The following is an 18,436-nucleotide window of genomic DNA, read 5'->3' as shown; positions in this document are numbered from 1 at the left end:
AGTGTGTGTGTGCTCGCGTGCAGGCCGCGGTGACCTTATCCCAAAAGCAAAAAAAAAAAAAAAATTAAAGGTAGGACCGGGATCGGGGATATCTCCCACACCCAAGCCTGGACCCAAGCCCAAGCTCATGCTCATGCTCAGGCTCAGGCCTCAATCGCCCTTTAAAATTACATATTGTAGCTTCACACGTAGCTAAAAATTGACTTTTTTGAGGACCAACGGAGCTTTAGGTGACCGAACGTTGTGTTGTAAAGCACACAGCGACCCTCTGAGTGATATGCTCATTTTCAGCCATCACACACTTTAATAAAAAAATCGATCATTAAAAAAACAAAAAAAACAAGTGAAAACGGACGCCTAAAAAAGTAAGCGGTTAACCTTCGAAGTTATTCACCAATGCTTGTAGGGTACCAAAGGCACATGCATCTACGCTCTGGTCATGTGCTAGGAACACACTAGGACCGCCGGGGCATTTTTTCCCTCTTTAGGAGGTTTTTTCCCATGTGCATTGTATATAAGCCCATCACTCTAGGGCTATCTATCTTTCCATTGCACACTAAGTAATACACTCTCTATTGTGTGCCTTGAGCTTCCTTCGTCTTCTCCAAGCTGTGTGTGTTTCTCTGCAACCCTAATTCCAACAATTGGTATCAGAGCAGGTCACGTCCTCCTGGGCTTAGTCGCCAGCTGCTCCAGCACACGCGTGCTCACTTTCTCCGATTTCAATGAGCTTTAGCAAGCGTTCCAGGTCGACAAATATTTTGGGAATGCTCATAGAGCTTGGTCTGCTCAGAATTTTGATTTGGGCTCATTTCGGCCTACAGGCAGTACTGCACAGGCCGTTTCCACTACAGGCAGTACTGCACAGGCTATTTCGTCAGTTTTTGCAAAATTTCTGTCAGTGCTGTTTTTTGCATAACAGGTGCCTTACAGTCTTCTACGGTTTGTGCTATATAGCACGTGTTGTTCCCGCTCCGTTTCTCCTATTTTCGGGCAGTTTTCACATCAGGTGCAGCATTTACCATGGCTGACAACAACAACACAGATGTGTTCAAGATGTTTGCTGCTAAAGACAGGTTGGATGGGGACAACTACCCTATGTGGGCTTATATGATGCAACATGTTCTTGTGTCAAAGGGTGTCTAGAACATTGTGCAGGGCATTGATGTACGTCCTTTTTCTGAGGATGTAGGCGATGTTGAGGATGTTGCAGGTCTTGCTGCAAGGATTGCTGCTATTAGAGTTGTTTTGCCTATGGCAGAACAAGCTCATTGGGATGTTAAGGATGCGCAGGCTCATGCATTAATTGTGTTGTCTGTGAAGCGCACCATTGTTCCTCACATCCGTTCAGTAAAATCTGCAAAACAGGCTTGGAATATTCTAGCAGGTCTTTATGCCAGCCGCAATGAGGCTAAAATTGATTTGCTATGTAAAGAGCTGGAGTCGAAGATTATGCATAAGGAAGATGATATGGACACTTTTCTTGCTAGTGTCAAGGATATCAATGAGTAGCTTATTTCTGCAGGTGAAGTCATTTCAGACAGTTCCCTTGTGCAGGCTGTTCTTGATGCCTTATCAGATTCTTACCAGACTTTTGCTAGTACTTGGAGACTTATGACCCAAGGAAATCCAGAAGTTGTCAAGTTTGATGCATTGTGCACATTGTTATTGCAAGAGTCACTTTCTAGAAAAAACAAGATTAGACAGCGTGCAATTGAACAGGCTTTTATTGCTTCTCAAAGAAAGGGTGGTAACAGCAATGCAACCACTTCTTATGGTTCTGTTGTGAGTGGAAAAACTTATATTCCTAATGCTTCTGCTGGCAGCACTTCGTCTGGCAATTATGGTGATAAGGGCAAAAATAAGATGCGTTGCCATTATTGTAAAGCTAATGATCACTTGATCAAGCAGTGTCCTAAGTTGAAGTCAAAAGAGGCTAAGAAGAAAGAGGGTGGTTCCACTGCAAATGCTGGTTCCACTACAAATGCAGCCATTGTTGAGTCTTCTGTGAAAGGAGACTGTAATGCTGATGTTGATGCAGAATGGGCTTTTAGTGCAGAGTGCACTTACAATCCTGTTGTCCATGATGCATGCTTGTCAGTTGCTGCAGATTCACATGTGTGGTATTTCAACAGTGGTGCTACAAAGCACATTACCTCACATCGTGAATTGTTTACCTCTCTCGAGTCTGTCCCTCATGGGAATTCAGTCACTTGTGCCAACAATGCCTCTTATCCAATTCAGGGAGTTGGAAAGATTGTGCTTACTGCTGCTAATGGCAGTTCTTTCACACTTGTTGATACACTTTATGTACCTGGGATCAAGAAGAATCTCTTGTCTGTATCCGCACTTGCTAGACTTGGACTTGTAGTGAAATTTGTGGATGACAAATGTATAGTTCATGATCTCAGTTTTGGTGATGAAATTGTTGCATCTGGGCTTTTGTGCCGTGGGGTGTATAAGCTCACTTTGTATGACAAGTGTGGACAAAATTCTGCAAATGCTATTGCAGATTCAAGGGCTATTTCAGATGAAAAACTTTGGCATGCACGTTTTGGTCATCTGAATTTTGCGAGTTTGCTACGTTTGCAGAAACCTGATATGGTTGCTTCTTTGCCGCCTCTTGAAGCACCTGTCAAACATGTTTGTGAAGGCTGTATTTTGGGTAAGATGCAACGTTCTAAGTTTCCAAAGGATGGTTCAGTTCGGGCCACATGCAGGTTGCATCTTGTGCATAGTGATGTTTGTGGGCCCATGCAAACTCCGTCCTTGGGCAATTACCTGTACTTCATGACTTTCATTGATGATTACTCCACGCATGCATGGGTATTTCCGCTTAACGCGAAGTCCGAAGTTTTTATGTGCTTCAAACAATTTCTGGCTATGGCTGAAAATGTCTCGAAGTGTACTATGGACACCCTCCGTTCCGATCGAGGGGGGGAGTATATGTCTCATGAATTTAATGCATTTCTGGCTAGTCGTGGGATAAAACACCGATGTACAGTGCATTATACACCTCAGCAAAATGGTGTTGCTGAGAGGAAAAATAGGTCACTGACGGAAATGGTACAATGTATGGTATAAAGTCAAGCTTTGCCGCATTCTTTTTGGCTTGATGCCATCATGTGTGCCACTTATGTACTTAACAGGTGTCCTACGAAAGCTTTGCAGTCTATTCCTCCATATGAAGCATGGCATGATAGAAAGCCTTCTATTGAGCACATGCGTGTTTTTGGTTGTTTGGCATATTCTTTGGTGCCACAAGTGCAGCGCAGAAAATTGGATGATAAGGCTGTCAAATGTATTTTTGTTCGTTATAGTGCTGAAAGCAAAGGTTACAGGTTGTATCATTCACAAACAAAACGTATTCTGGTTTCTCGGGATGTTGTGTTTGTGGAAGATTCTGTTCAGCCCTTGCTGTCATGTACTAGAGACAGTAATGTAAGCTCACATGACATTTATGACACTTTGTTGCCTCTTTTCAATGGTGGAAATACGAATGTAAGTTCCAATGAGGCAAATGTACACCCTATGGGGGTTTCTAAAAATGTTTTAGATCAGCCTATTACTGATGCAGATGTACATGATGTACTTGATGAGGAAAGGGCTGAAAATGAGTAGGCTAGAGGTATGCCAAAATGGCTGGTGCACACTTTGCGTGACAGTAAATTGGATACGCCTTTGTCTAGTTGTACTCGTTCAGGCTCTCGCCATGCATCTTATGCATCAGATTGTTATGCTTTGGCTGTGTCTAGCTTACATGATGTTGAGGTGCCTCTGTTTTTTGATGAAGCACAGAATTCAAAAACTTGGATGGCTGCCATGCAATCAGAATATGATGCACTTATAGAAAATGACACATGGACTTCATGTGATTTGCCTCCTGGCAAAAAGGCCATAGGTACAAAGTGGGTTTACAAGTTGAAACGCAAGCTGGATGGTGAGATCGATCGCCATAAGGCTCAACTTGTTGCAAAGGGTTATGCACAGCAAAAAGGCATTGATTATGAAGAGACTTTTGCTCCCACTTGTCGTATGACTATTGTGCGTTTTCTATGTGCATTGGCAGCTCATTTTGGTTGGGATATACATCAATCAGACATTGTTACTGCTTTCTTGAATGGTGACATATTTGAGGAAGTTTATGTAACGCAGCCTCGCGGTTTTGTCATAAAAGGACAAGAGGACAAAGTGTGCAGATGTAAGAAGGCTTTGTATGGGTTGAAGCAGTCTCCTCGTACTTGGTATGAGAAAGCTGACACTCATTTGGTTAAACGAGGCTTTCGTAACAGTCCAACAGAAAGCACATTGTATGTAAAGCGTAAGGGTGATGTAATTCTCATTGTGGTTCTTTATGTTGATGATTTTTTGATCACTGGACCAAATGAGAGACATATTGCTGCATTTAAGGATGATTTGAATGCTACTTTCACGATGAAAGATTTAGGGCTGTTGCATCATTACTTGGGTATACAGTTTAAGCAGTGTGATGGTGGTATTGCCTTGTGTCAGAAAAGTTACATAGAGACATTGCTATGTAAGTTTGGACTTGAGTATTGCAAACCTATTGCCACTCCCATGGAAACACGTTTGAAGTTGAGTCTACATGATGCTGGCGATCCTACTGATGTCACTCTTTACCAAACTGCTGTTGGCTGCCTCATTTATGTGTGCAACGTGAGGCCGGATATTTAGTTTGCAGTCTCACAGGTCAGCAGATTTATGCATAGCCCAGGGCTAAGCATTGGCAGGATGTCAAGAGGATTTTCCGCTACCTTAGCGGCACTTTACATCTTGGCTTGTTTTATCCCAAGGGGGGATCATTGCCACCAGACTTACATGCTTTTATTGGGCTGGTTGTTTTGACACGCGAGTGTCCACAAGTGGTTTTTGTTTCATGCTTGGCAGTTCATGTATATCATGGTTGAGCAAGAGGCAACCTACTGTGGCCACTTCGAGTTGTGAGGCTGAGTACAGGGTAGTATTCACAGCTACGGTTGAGTGTGTATGGCTCAGACACCTTATGGCTGATTTGGGTGTTGGACAGGACACTGCCAACACTATCTACACTGACAGTTAGAGCGTATTGGCAGTTGCGAGGAACCCAATTTTTCATGCTCGCACAAAGCACATTGAGGTGCATTACCACTATGTCAGGGAGAGGCTCTCAGCAAGAGAGATCACCTTGGCTTATGTGCCAACACAAGATAACCTTGCAGATCTTTTCACAAAGGCATTGTCTCGTGAGAAGCTTGAAGCTTTCCGCAAAGCTTTGGGCTTACTCCCCTTTGTGGACTGATTATGTCCTGAGGGCATGGCACTTCCCTTTACTCATGTGCCAACTCTCGTTCACCGCATCATTCCATGGGGGATTTGTTACCATATACATGTGGTAGTGATGTGTGTAAACACACTAGGACCGCCGGGGCATTTTTTTCCTCTTTAGGAGGTTTTTTTCCCCCGTGCATTGTATATACGCCGATCACTCTAGGGATATCTATCTTTCCATTGCACACTAAGTAATACACTCTCTATTGTGTGCCTTGAGCTTCCTTCGTCTTCTCCAAGCTGTGTGTGTTTCTCTGCAACCCTAATTCCAACAAAGTAGATTCTCCATTCATGACCATTATAGACCCTATGCCCTTAGAGAATGTGCACGTGAATACTTCATTCACTGCACCTCTTGACTCTTTAGAGCTATTCCCCTCCGAGGTTATATTACCTGATGGTAGAATCCTTGCCGAAGTGCAAGAGGTTGAGCGGTATATCCTTGCAGCGAGAGAAAAGGAAATTGAGAGCTTAGGCAAGGCCTACATCAACACTCTTGGCTATGGAATGCAAATCCAACCAAGAGTCATGCTTCAATGCTTAAGCTTGCCATCTTCTCCATCTTCATTACTATGCTATTATATATGCTAGCAAGAAGAGTGATGATAAATGAGGAACTATTTCTTTCTCCTATGGAATGTTTCTTCTTCCTCTTCCCTACCCTCATTCCTCAGTAGCTCTCTCCACCTTCAAAGGTGTTTGAGGCCTTGGAACTAATGCTTGGGATAGTTAACACTTTCTACAAAGTTTATGTTATGCTTGTGATGCATGAAGCTTTCCATCTTCATTGCATCGCCAAGGTCACAAGGAACACAAAGATTGTATTGTACCAAGTCTCTCTTGATGGGAGAAACTATAATACAAATGCCTATTGAAGGGGGGACCGGCTCCATATGAATCTGGTCCTCAACTATTGTCATGTTCTCTAAACTCTCTCTCTTGCAAAAGTATTGTTCATGCCAAGTTAACTAAGTACCATGTTTATATTTCTACCATCAATTAAGTTCACCCGCTATGCTCACGAAGTAATCTCACAAAAGTGCTTTATCTAACTCCCTAATTCCACTACTCTCAAAGTTCATAGGCCATTTCCATTACATCTCCCTCTCTTTCTCTCTACGGATGGGGCATTAGGTTGGAAAGATTTCAATGGCACAGTACCTCAATGGAGGGAGGCATGTAATGTGCATAGCAATCCCTCAAAGAAGGAGCTTTTGTGAAGAAATATTGTGTAACAAGCACAAAAAAGAAGCTCTTCTTCAAAGAACTCTACAGAGGCAGAAGCACTCTTGCACTATGCACAACACAAAATGATGGATACATTTACAACCATAGCTTTTTATCTCTACTCAAAACGATGGCTACATTTAAGTAATTGTATATATTCAAATTATACTTAATTGTAGAGAGTACGTAACTATATGTACTTAACTTTTAGGAGGTGTGTACGTATATACATTTTTATGCATGTATGTAGGCACTAAGTACGAGATCCTAGCACCCAAAGGTTAGACGCTTCCTCTTGGGTATAGTCCTTTTTTAATCGTGGCATTGCGGCCATTGATCCACTCATGCATGGATTATCGCAACGTACCTTTGGTTTTACCACGGTTGAGACTATGATGATATCTAAAGAGGTGCCACTTGACCTTTGACACTACTAGCCCCTGCTTAGGTCTACTAGTATGTATATGTATCTACGTTCTTGTGTGCATATATTTGTGTACATATATATAGATAAGTGAGTAGGGGGAGAAAGGTAAATCTCATATTGCTCTCTATAATGTAGATGTCCAACGAGAGACCACCTAGTGGGGAACAACCATCTGGTTCTTCTTTTGGTTGGTTCACATCCAGGTGGGCTCCCACTTGGGGTGGACATCGCCTCAAGTGGACCCGAGTCTTGAGGTGGTGAGACCAAGCAAAGAAATTAAGATTATTTGTGGTTAGTTTTTTGTGATCATGACTGTTATAGGTTTCTCTTTGTTATTTTCAAGCATGGCTATGCTATACCTACTCTAATAAGGTTCCTCCATCGGTGGCAGATCCAAATCTACATCAGGGGATCTCTTTACAGGACCAGTACCTCCGTTTGATGGATGCATTTTTTGGCCGATACATTTCATAACAGCTTGCGATCTATGGTCTTTCTCCATAGTCCATGTCAAGGGGGAGTCAAGGAGGGACTCCTTACATCCAGAGCCTTGCACCAACGGCATCTCAGTCTATGGCCCCTTCTTATCACAGGGTCCCCCTTCCATGGCATCACAGGGTCCCACTCACATGGCATTGCATGGTCCCACACCACTACATTCCACTCCTTCTTTGCCAGAGCACTGTTGACGTACTTCTTCTAGCGACGAGCGTCGAGGCTTGTCTCAGGAGAGCAAGCATCAAGAGAGGGGGGGCATAGTCCCCTATTTCAGAGCGTGCCGCCCTTGAAACAGAGGATGAGATATGACGCACCCGTGCTAGACACGCATGGATGATACGATAGGATAAAATATGACTAGGAGGTGGACTTCGGTATAGCACAAGGCAGGGGGTTTTGATGCCATCTTCACATTCTTCTACATTCGACGTATGAGAATTGTTTTGTAAAATTTAGAGACCAACTACTCGATCATGCGCGCTAAATTGAGGACGTGTTGCATGCTAGATTTCCAAATGCCCTTGATCAATGTTTTTCACAATAGTGATTGGACGGCTACATAAAAACATTTTTGAAAAACAAGCACTCTAGTGTACGGAGTCAACGACCAACCAAGTTAGAGATCCAGACAGAAGTATCGTGGTGGCAACATGGCAAATACGGAGTGGGAGTCAGCAATGCAAGAAAAGAGCGATCAGGCTGCACAGGCTTATTCTACAAACAACAACGCGAAGCTCGGGTCAGACAAACTGTCCCCCATGCACTATGGCTCGGGAGGCAAAGCAACATGGAAGGACAAATATGTAAGATTGGTTAAATTACAACCTAAACATTAGAAAAAATATGAATCCTCTAGGGGCCCTTTGAGATTAAGGTTAATTAGAGGTCATCCAATGATAAGAGGGTGGTGGACACACTCTATGCCCTCAAACAAGTAGAGGGACAAAGTAGTCTTACACTTATTAATGGCCTCTTACCTAGTGAGAAGGTGGGGGAGGGGGAGGGGGGTGGTGGGCCACCTGGAACCTCCACCTTCCCTCCTTTTTGATCTGGTTTTATAAAAATCCCAAAATTTTGAATATTTTCAAAACTCAAATCTTATTTTCTTAAAACCCTCCTAAACCTATTTTATGGCCAAAAAAGCATTTTTGACCTCTAAAAGTCGAAACGTGCACCCAAAAACCCTAAAATTCTAATTTTTAAAAAAACTTTTGAAACATCATTTTTTACTATCCAAAGCCCCTCCAAAACTATTCCTCAGTCAAAAAGTGATTTTCTCTCTCTAGAACTCCCTTTTCAACTTCTCCTTGGTTGCAACCATTACACTCACCCTCTACTCCAACACTCTCTCTCTACACCATCTCCATTGTTGTAGCAAGGAAGCTCCTGTCTTCTCCCCTCCCACCTCCCATTGCCACACCAAGCAAGGATTATCCACCTTCTCCTATCTTGATTGCCACAACACTCCTCCCCCCCTCTGTTACTACCACCTCCCATTGGCACATCAAGAAAAATCATTCACTTTCTCCCACCTACATTGTAGCAACAAGCAAGGTCCTTCTCCTCCTCATCCTAATTTTTTTTGTTCACCCATGGCCAGCTCTACTCCGCAAAGGTGGCCAAAGGATGAGGTCACATCACTTGCATTTCACAACACAAGAGGTATAGATGATGAGTGGGTACCGCAAGAGTTCACCAAAGGTGCTTGGGTATATATGCAGCCATCTCCTATTGGCCCTCACCGTGTGCAAAATCATGCAAACTTGGATCATCATTGGAAAGAAAAGATCCTTGGCTTCAAGAATCACAAAGACAAGGGGACCGTAGCCATTGTGCAGCATGTTTTCTCAATGTCAAGCATTCAATTGCAACAACCAGCTCAATTCCAACACATTCTAAGTACATGTTTTGAGAATACAAAACTAGATGTGAAATCACAGTGGAATGTTTTTATGGATTCATACTTAAGGTTTGTCTTTTTCTTACCCTTGGTTGGTTTATGACAAGACATCCTGGAGGTTGATGACTTTGTAGCAAGGACAACAGACGGCCTTTGGACCTCAGTCTTCCCTTGCACATTACATAGAACAACTCCGCCCTGGCCCGATGTTGCCATTGTACATAATGAATTTACTCCCCAAGGCTATTTCATGACATGGTTGTTGAAAGCTCTGAGCAAGGTTTTGTGTTTGTGCACCATTGCTCAAACTGCGCATTTTGTGTTCCTAGTGCGTAGATCCATTGTATGCACACCATTTGGCATCGGCTTCCGTGGAAAAGTGCTTGCCCATATAGGGATACACGCTTCCGTTGGCTCAATTGCTCTAAAATAGAGGAATGGAATCTAGGTTCTGAAGAAAATTATGAGCTTGCAGAAGGCGAAGACGGCTCCAGCAGGCGGGAACTACCTCCTAGAAGCCGGATTGTGGATTGGTCACACAGCAGTAATTACCACAGTAGTTACTACACTAACTTTTAGATGCTATAAATAGACCCATTACTTTGTAATCAAGCTGCTTGTCTTTTGAATTCTTACTCCTTAGTTCTCTTGGTTTAGCTTCCTAAGTAGTTCCTGAGCTACAATCTCTTCGCCTATAACTCCACTTTGTAATCATAACTATTGTAGTCAATTGAGCTTCAGTCTAATATACCTTGTACTCGTTATTTAAGAACTATGAATCTGAATCTTAATTGTAAATACTTTTTTAGTCATCCAGTCTATTTCTCATTCCAGCAAACTATTTCAGTCCAGTTTTCACCTTCTATCCCAGTTTCTCTGAATGAACTGATGACTTATCAGTAGCTGTAAGTTCTAACACTGGAATCAGCTAACTAAAAGAGATCAGCTCCAATTTCATTTTGGCGATCACGGTGGTTAGAGTTGTTTGCTCGTTGACCAGAAAACTCTTCTCCCAGTTAGAATTTTCAGCTGAAGTGATGGCACCCAAAACCAGTCGTGGTCATAAACCATCTTACCGCATTGACCCTATCCCTGAGGAATCAAAAAGAGATTCTAATCCTAAGAATTAAGCGATGACTAATACTGAGGTTCATGAGGAGCACAATCATGCTGATGAAGCCAAGGATTCTTAGCACTCTAGTCAGTCCAAAAGAAGAAGGGCTGAGAGGGAAAAACGCAAGGCTTGGAGTTCTCGGACCACACAGAGGGAGGAAGGAGCCAAAGGCAGTAAAGGTAGTGGCCACGGTTCCCAGTAGAAATGTGAGGGAGGAGAAAGAAATTGAGACTGATGAAGAAATTGATTGGGATGCCGATACGAACTATTACAAGAAATCTTCAAGAAAGAGTCAGGTTTCTAAGGTCAAAAGAGGCAAAAACGATGCTGATCGGCATGATCTTCATTAAAAATTTCCTTTCTAGTGTTCAAAGGTGGGAAGAAAGATGATCTGGATATTCATATCGAAGCCTTTGAATAATACCAAGCCTTTGAACAATATGCTGAGTTGAAGAGTATCGATGAAGATGACTAGGGAGAATACTTTCCTTAGACATTGAAGGATGAAGCAAGGAAATGGTACTACCATTACCCAGCTTGCCAACTTAGATCATACAACAAATTTCTTAAATCTTTCCAACTAGAATATTCAGACAACAGAGGAGATGAGGATATCCTCTGTGAACTGGATAAGATAAAGCAAGGAAAATTATTAGTCAGAAGTTATGTTGAGAAAATCAAGGAGCTCACCAGGTAGTTGCAAGAACCACCATTAGAAAAGAGGTTGCGAGCATGGTTTTAAATGGTTTTCGCAGTAAAAATCTTAGGTTGTGAGCATGGTTTTTAAATGGTTTTCGCAGTAAAAAGCTCGCAACAACAAAGAAATTCAAATGATTTGGTGCAACGTGCTCTAAAGTTGGAACAACAGGCAAAGAAGGAAAGGAGTCACAAGAAGAGGAGGTCCGGTAGTAGCAGTGCTTCTACTGAGAATTCTGATTCCAGTAAAACCTTCAGTAGCTCGGAAAGTAGCTCAAATGAAAAGAGCAAAGACAAGGCCAAGAAGGGGTCTTGGTCTAGAAAGATTGATGAGATGGCTCGGCAGATTGCTAAAATCACTAGACCAGACAACCAATACGAAAAATGGAAACCTGGTGTTCAAAGTGTAAATCCAAAGATCATGTTGTTAAGTATGGAGCCTGATTTACCCTTGTAATTTTTTGTGGTAAAAGCGCACATTTGTAAGGACCCCATTATGAGGAGAAGCCATCGTGTGTGAAGGAAAATCACTAGCCGAAAACCAAAATTTTCACAGCCACAAATCGGGGGCAACTTTAGGGGCCTCGGGGGCGGAAGCCCCCCGAGACTTTTTTTCCCTCGCCGGAATATTCCTTTTTGAATGAATATTATCGCGGGACGGCAGCCGGGAAGTGATCGAAAAACAACCGGTTGGTTTGCCGGTGGCCGGTAGTCAATGCCAATAGTCGGTGGTCGGAAGTCAATCGTCGGTGGCTGGTGACCAAATTCAATGGCCGGTGGTCGGATTCAAAAGTGGACTTGTCTTCTCAAGGGCGGCCACACATGGGCGGATTGAAGGGTTTGATTTGGACTTATCTACATAAGGGCGGCTACGCCTCTCATGAGAGAGGGCAGCCCTTTTGGCCTATAAAAGGAGGCCATTTCTACACACATTTCATAGTGTGAAGTTGATGCAACAAGGTGAGTGTGAGGTGGCGAGAGTGAAGCAAGGCGGGAGCTCCATCAAGGGTATAATCCCTTTGTAAACTACTTCTTGTTTTGAAGTACTAAAGCCATTGAGTGGCTGCTTTCTCGTGGACGTAGCCCACATTGGGTGAACCACGTATATCGTGTGTACTCTCTCTCTCTCTCTCTCTCTCTCTCTCTCTCTCTCTCTCTCTCTCTCTCTCTCTCTCTCTCTCTCTCTCTCTCTCTCTCTCTACTCTATAATCTTTTGTGTGTGAAATCTATCTCTCTCCATTAAGTAATCTACTCAAATATCTATTTAGCTACGTCTTATTTTCCTAAAAACTGGTATCAGAGCAAGGTTTGCTCGTAGCTAAATTATCTCAAGGAAAGGATTCCTTGAATTGAGTGGGAGTTATGGCGGAGGAAGGGAAGCTCAAGATTGAGAAGTTCAATGGCAAAAACTACCAACATTGGAAGATGCAGATTGAAGACTATCTCTACCAGAAGGACCTCAATTTTCCACTAGGCGGTCTTGCGAAGAAGCCCGCAACAATGGCAGATGAAGCATGGATTGCCCTTGATCGAAAGGCACTGGGAACAATCCGGTTAAGCTTGGCGTCAATGGTGGCCTTCAATGTTTTGGAGATGAAGACCATGGAGGACTTGATGAAGTCACTTGACGGCTTCTACGACAAACCATTGGCATCCAATAAGGTATTTCTTATGAAGCGTTTGTTCAATCTAAAGATGGCAGAGAATGGTTTAGTTACAAAACACCTAAATGACTTTAACACAAACATAAGTCAACTTCAATCGGTGAAAATCAATTTCGATTATGAAGTGCGAGCTCTCCTTATACTATCATCTCTACCGGATAGTTGGGACAGCCTTGTGATGGTTGTAAGTAATTCTATTTCTGGCACAAATACTCTTAAGTTTGATGATGTTGTGGGTGTTCTCCTAAGCGAGGAAATACGAAGGAGAAGCACAGGAGAATCATCAAGTGCTGCATTGTCAGTGGAAACAAGAGGAAGGACTAAGTAGAGGTTAAAAAACCAAAAGGGTCTTGATCGCTCAAGGCGGAGCAAGTCACGCACAAAGTCAGTTCTTGAATGTTGGAACTGCGGCAAGAAGGGCCACGTCAAGAAGGATTGTTGGTCCAAGAAGAAGAAGGAGACAAAGTCTCAAGACAACAAGCCAACATCGGAGTCCAATGTGGCAAGTAAAGTAGAGCAAGATGCTCTAATTCTCTCATTAGACAATGTGTCTAATTCCTGGATAGTAGACTCCGGGGCTTCATTCCATGCGACACCACACAAGAAACATTTCCAAGACTACACCAAAGGTAATTTTGGGTATGTATACTTGGGAGATGATGAAGCTTGTGAGATTGTCGGCAAAGGTATAGTTTCTGTCAAAACTGCTAACGGAAATGAATGGAAGCTTAAAGATGTTAGGCATGTTCCTTCTCTTCGCAAAAATTTGATCTCTACAGGACAATTGGACGATGAAGGTCACAACATTGCATTCGGAAACAAACGGTGGAAGATCTCAAAGGGATCTTTGGTGGTTGCCAAGGGAGAAAAGGTTGGTACACTTTACTTGTGTACTGTTAGCACACAACCTTCAGCTTGTGCAGTGCGGTGTGGCACTACCGACTTGGACATATGAGTGCCAAAGGAATGCAAAGCCTTCAAACAAAGAAGTTTCTACCAGGTTTGAAAGAAGTGGACTTAGAGTTCTGTGAAGATTGTGTTTATGGTAAACAAAAGAGGGTAAAATTTCAAAAATCAAGAAATGAAAGAAAAAATAAAAAACTTGAGTTGGTTCATTCTGATGTTTGGGGTCCTACAAGTACACCATCACTTGGTGGCTCATTGTACTATGTAACATTCATAGACGATGAGACTAGAAAAACATGGGTTTATGTCATGAAGAATAAATCCGATGTATTTTCCATATTTCAAAGGTGGAAAGTCTTTGTGGAGAATGAAACAGGTACCAAGGTTAAATGCCTCGGATCCAACAATGGAGGCGAATATTGTAGCCAAGCTTTTAGAGCTTTTAAGCTAGAAATGGCATTTGGAGGCAAAGGACAACCCCAAGGACACCTCAACAAAATGGGATTTTGGAAAGGATGAACAGGACAATCATGGAGCGAGCACGAAGCATGCGGCTACATGCAAGCCTACCGCTTGAGCTTTGGGCGGAAGCTGTAAGTACGTCTGTGTACTTAATCAACCAGTCACCCTCAACGACATTGGATGGGGGAGTTCCAGAAGAGGCATGGATAAGTAAACCGGTGAATTATGCATTTCTCAAAGTGTTTGGGTGTGAGGCTTTCATGCACATAGATAGAAGCCTAAGATCAAAGCTAGATACAAAGTCCAAAAAGTGTTTCTTCATTGGCTATGGAGAAGGTGACTTTGGGTATCGCCTATGGAATCCTGAAGATGGTAAAATCTTAAGGAGTAGGGATGTAATTTTTAACGAACAAAATATGTACAGAGATTACTTGGAAAGAAAACAAACAAAAGAAATAGGTGATGAGTACATGGAGCTTGAGGACGGTGAAGACGCAAGGACTGCAAACGATGAGAATGTGCAACAACGTCAACCAAATGAGGAGCCTCAACCTATTCCCCGAAGATCTACAAGAGCAAGTAGACCTCCAGAAAGGTTTGTTCCTTCCTTCAACCATCTCTTGATCTCAGATTCTGGAGAGCTGGAATCATACGAAGAAGCTATGCAACATGAGTCCAAAGAAGAATGGACGAAGAGCATGCAAGTGGAGATGGACTCACTACATCGCAACCAAACATGGGAGTTAGTTGAGTTGCCTAAAGGTAAGCGGGCACTTCAAAAGAAATGGGTGTACAAGCTGAAGGAAGAAGAAGGTGGGAAGAAAAGGTACAAGTCTAGGCTTATGGTAAAAGGGTTTTCTCAAAATAAAGGTATTGACTTCAATGAAATATTTTCTCCTGTTGTAAAAATGAACTCAATTAGGCTTTTCTTAAGCCTTGTGACTGCTCATGATCTAAATCTTGAGCAAATGGATGTAAATACGGCATTCCCTCACGGTGACTTAGAGGAGGAAATCTACATGCTTCAACCAAAGGGGTATGAAGTAAAAGGTAAGGAGAAAATGGTTTGCAGATTAAAGAAGAGCTTGTATGGTTTAAAGCAAGCATCAAGACAATGGTAATTGAAGTTTGATCGATGGATGTTGGATCATGGATTCACAAGATGCAACTCGGATCACTGCGTCTACAAGAAGAATTTGGGAGATGGGAAATTCATCATCCTAATGTTGTATGTTGATGACATGTTGATTGCAAGTGCTAACATGCAAGACATCAAAGACCTAAAAGAGGAGCTGTCTAAATCTTTTTCAATGAAAGATTTAGGTGCTGCAAAGAGGATACTTGGTATGAAAATATCAAGGGACATGACGAAGAAGACAATAAAGCTATCTCAAAAATATTACATCAAGAAGGTACTAGAAAGGTTTGCAATGAAAAATGCAAAACCAGTGTCTACACCTTTGGCTAGTCACTTTAAACTAACGAAGGATATGTGTCCAAAGACACAAGAGGAGATATCCTATATGTCTAAAGTTCCATATTCTGCAGCAGTAGGTTCTCTAATGTATGCTATGGTCTGGACAAGGCCAGACATTGCACATGCAGTGGGAGTTGTGAGTAGGTTCATGGACAACCCAGGTAAAGAGCATTGGCAAGCCGTGAAGTGGATACTTAGGTATCTAAAAGGGACAACAAAAAATGCTCTGTATTTTGGAGGAATTGATATGTTTTTTAGAAGGGTATGCTGATGCAGATATGGCAGGTGACAAAGATACTCGAAGGAGCACTACTGGCTATGTCTTCACGGTTGGAGGCACAGCAGTAAGCTGGGCTTCAAAGCTGCAGAAAGTGGTCTCACTTTCTACCACGGAAGCAGAGTATGTAGCAATGACAGAGGCAAGCAAAGAAATCATGTGGCTCTACAGATTCTTAGAAGAGCTTGGATTCAAACAAGACAATTGTGTCTTGTACAGTGATAGCCAAAGCGCTATCTATCTTGCAAAGAACTCAACCTTTCATTCAAGGACAAAGCACATTGAGGTGAGATATCACTTTATACGCACTCTTTTGGAAGAGGGACAACTAAAGCTAGGAAAGGTGCATACAAGTGAAAATCCTGCAGACATGTTTACAAAGGTGGTCAACAAGGAGAAGTTGAGCTTTTGCTCATCTTCAATCGACATTCAAGGATAAGAAGCCAGGATGGAAAGCAATCACGGATTTGGTTTGGAGATCAGTCTCCAAGTGGGAGATTGTTAAGTATGGAGCCTCATTTACCCTTGTAATTTTATGTGGTAAAAGCGCACACTTGTAAGGCCCCCATTATGAGGAGAAGCCATCGTGCGTGAACGAAAATCACTCGTCGAAAACCAAAATTTTCATGGAAATCAGGGGCAACTTTAGGGGCCTCGGGGGCGGAAGCCCTCTGAGACTTTTTTTTTTCCCTTGTCGGAATATTATCGCCGGACAGCGGCCGAAAAGTGGTCGGAAAACAACCAGTCGGTTGGCCGGTGATCGGAAGTCAATGGCTGGTGGCTGATGGCCAAATTCAATGGCTGGTGATCGAATTCAAAAGCGGACTTGTCTTCTCAAGGGCGGCCACACATGGGCGGATTGAAGGGTCCGATTTGGACTTATCTACATAAGGGCGGCTACACATGGCCGCCTCTCATGAGAGAGGGCAGCCCTTTTGGCCTATAAAAGGAGGCCATTTCTACACACATTTCATAGTGTGAAGTTGATGCAACAAGGTGAGTGTGAGGTGGTGAGATTGAAGCAAGGCGGGAGCTCCATCAAGGGTATAATCCCTTTGTAAACTACTTCTTGTTTTGAAGTACTAAAGCCATTGAGTGGCTGCTTTCTCGGACGTAGCCCACATTGGGTGAACCACGTATATCGTGTGTACTCTCTCTCTCTCTCTCTCTACTCTATAATATTTTGTGTGTGAAATCTATCTCTCTCCATTAAGTAATCTACTAAAATATCTATTTAGCTACGTCTTATTTTCCTAACACATGTTTCCAATGAGTGTCCACAATGTACTTACTGCAAAGCCTATGGCCATTTATGGAAGAACTGTGGCATTCGTATTCATCATTTTAAGAAGGAAAAATATATATCTGTGGTGGCATTTACAAATGCTAAACAAGTTAGAGCGGAGACTACGAGTGTACCCCAGGAAGAGAAATCAAGTACCAGTGGCACTGGTGCTTGGCGTGGCAGATACCAAGGAGGTACTGGCCAGGGCTGGGGTTGTGGTACTTTCCAGAACAGAAGCCTGAATTGTTATACTTGTGGCAAGTATGGGCATAGAAACACCTACTACTGCGGCTACTGAGGTGAAGGCCCCAGAGCCAGTTCTTGTACGAGCAGTTACATGCAGTAAAGGGGTGGTCATTGAGGAAATTCCAGATGAGCCGGTAAAACCAGTCATTCCTGAAGGTAGCAAATAGGCTTAGCAAAGAGAGGTGTGGAAGGCAAAGGGTAAAGAAAAGGTAGTTGATGAAAGGCAGGAGCAGAGAGAATTGGCGACGAAAATCGCAGAGGATTTAGCTAAGAAGCTGCCAGAGCAGCCAGAAAGGTCTGAGGCTCGGGTCATTCAGAACATACAAGCCCAGTCTTCTAAAAAAGAACAACCAGATCAGTCAGGATCTAGGATTCTTGAGACCATGCTGGCTGCAGTTCAAGGACTAATGGGAGAATTAGGGACTGATAGAAGAGTTGAAGGCACCAAAACAAAGGAATGGTATTGTGCAAAAACTTCCGATTCTTCAAGTTCTGATAACAACTTTGATCATGAGAGGGAGGCAATTCATGTCAAGATTTGTGGCAGAATTCAAAAACTCACAGTTGAGTTAGATGACATTAGAAAAACTTTGCCTGAAGGAGCGAAGTTCATCAGACAGCAAAGGAAGGCCGCGGCGGAATCCAAAGCAATTGACTTGGCTGTTATCAAAGATGATGAAGTGCCAGGTAGATTACAAGGTTAGAAAATAGTGGGAGCCACTATCTGGTGTCATACTGGATGGAGAAGCAAGAGTAAATATCCTGGGGGTATATCTTCAGCAAAGGATGGGTATTACAAACCTAAAATCAACACCTTTCAAAGTTTGAATGGCAGATCATCGCGTGGTGCAGGCAACTGGTATGATAGAGAGTCTGCAGATAAGAGTAGGCAAAGAAAAGTTCAAAACTAGCTTCGTAGTACTGGACGT

The sequence above is a fragment of the Adiantum capillus-veneris genome, chromosome 30, assembly GCF_014529385.1.
Source record: "Adiantum capillus-veneris isolate H3 chromosome 30, ASM1452938v2, whole genome shotgun sequence".
NCBI classification, from domain to species: domain Eukaryota; kingdom Viridiplantae; phylum Streptophyta; class Polypodiopsida; order Polypodiales; family Pteridaceae; genus Adiantum; species Adiantum capillus-veneris.
The sequence above is the reverse complement of the archived record's forward strand: the minus strand, read 5'-3'. Positions refer to the sequence as shown.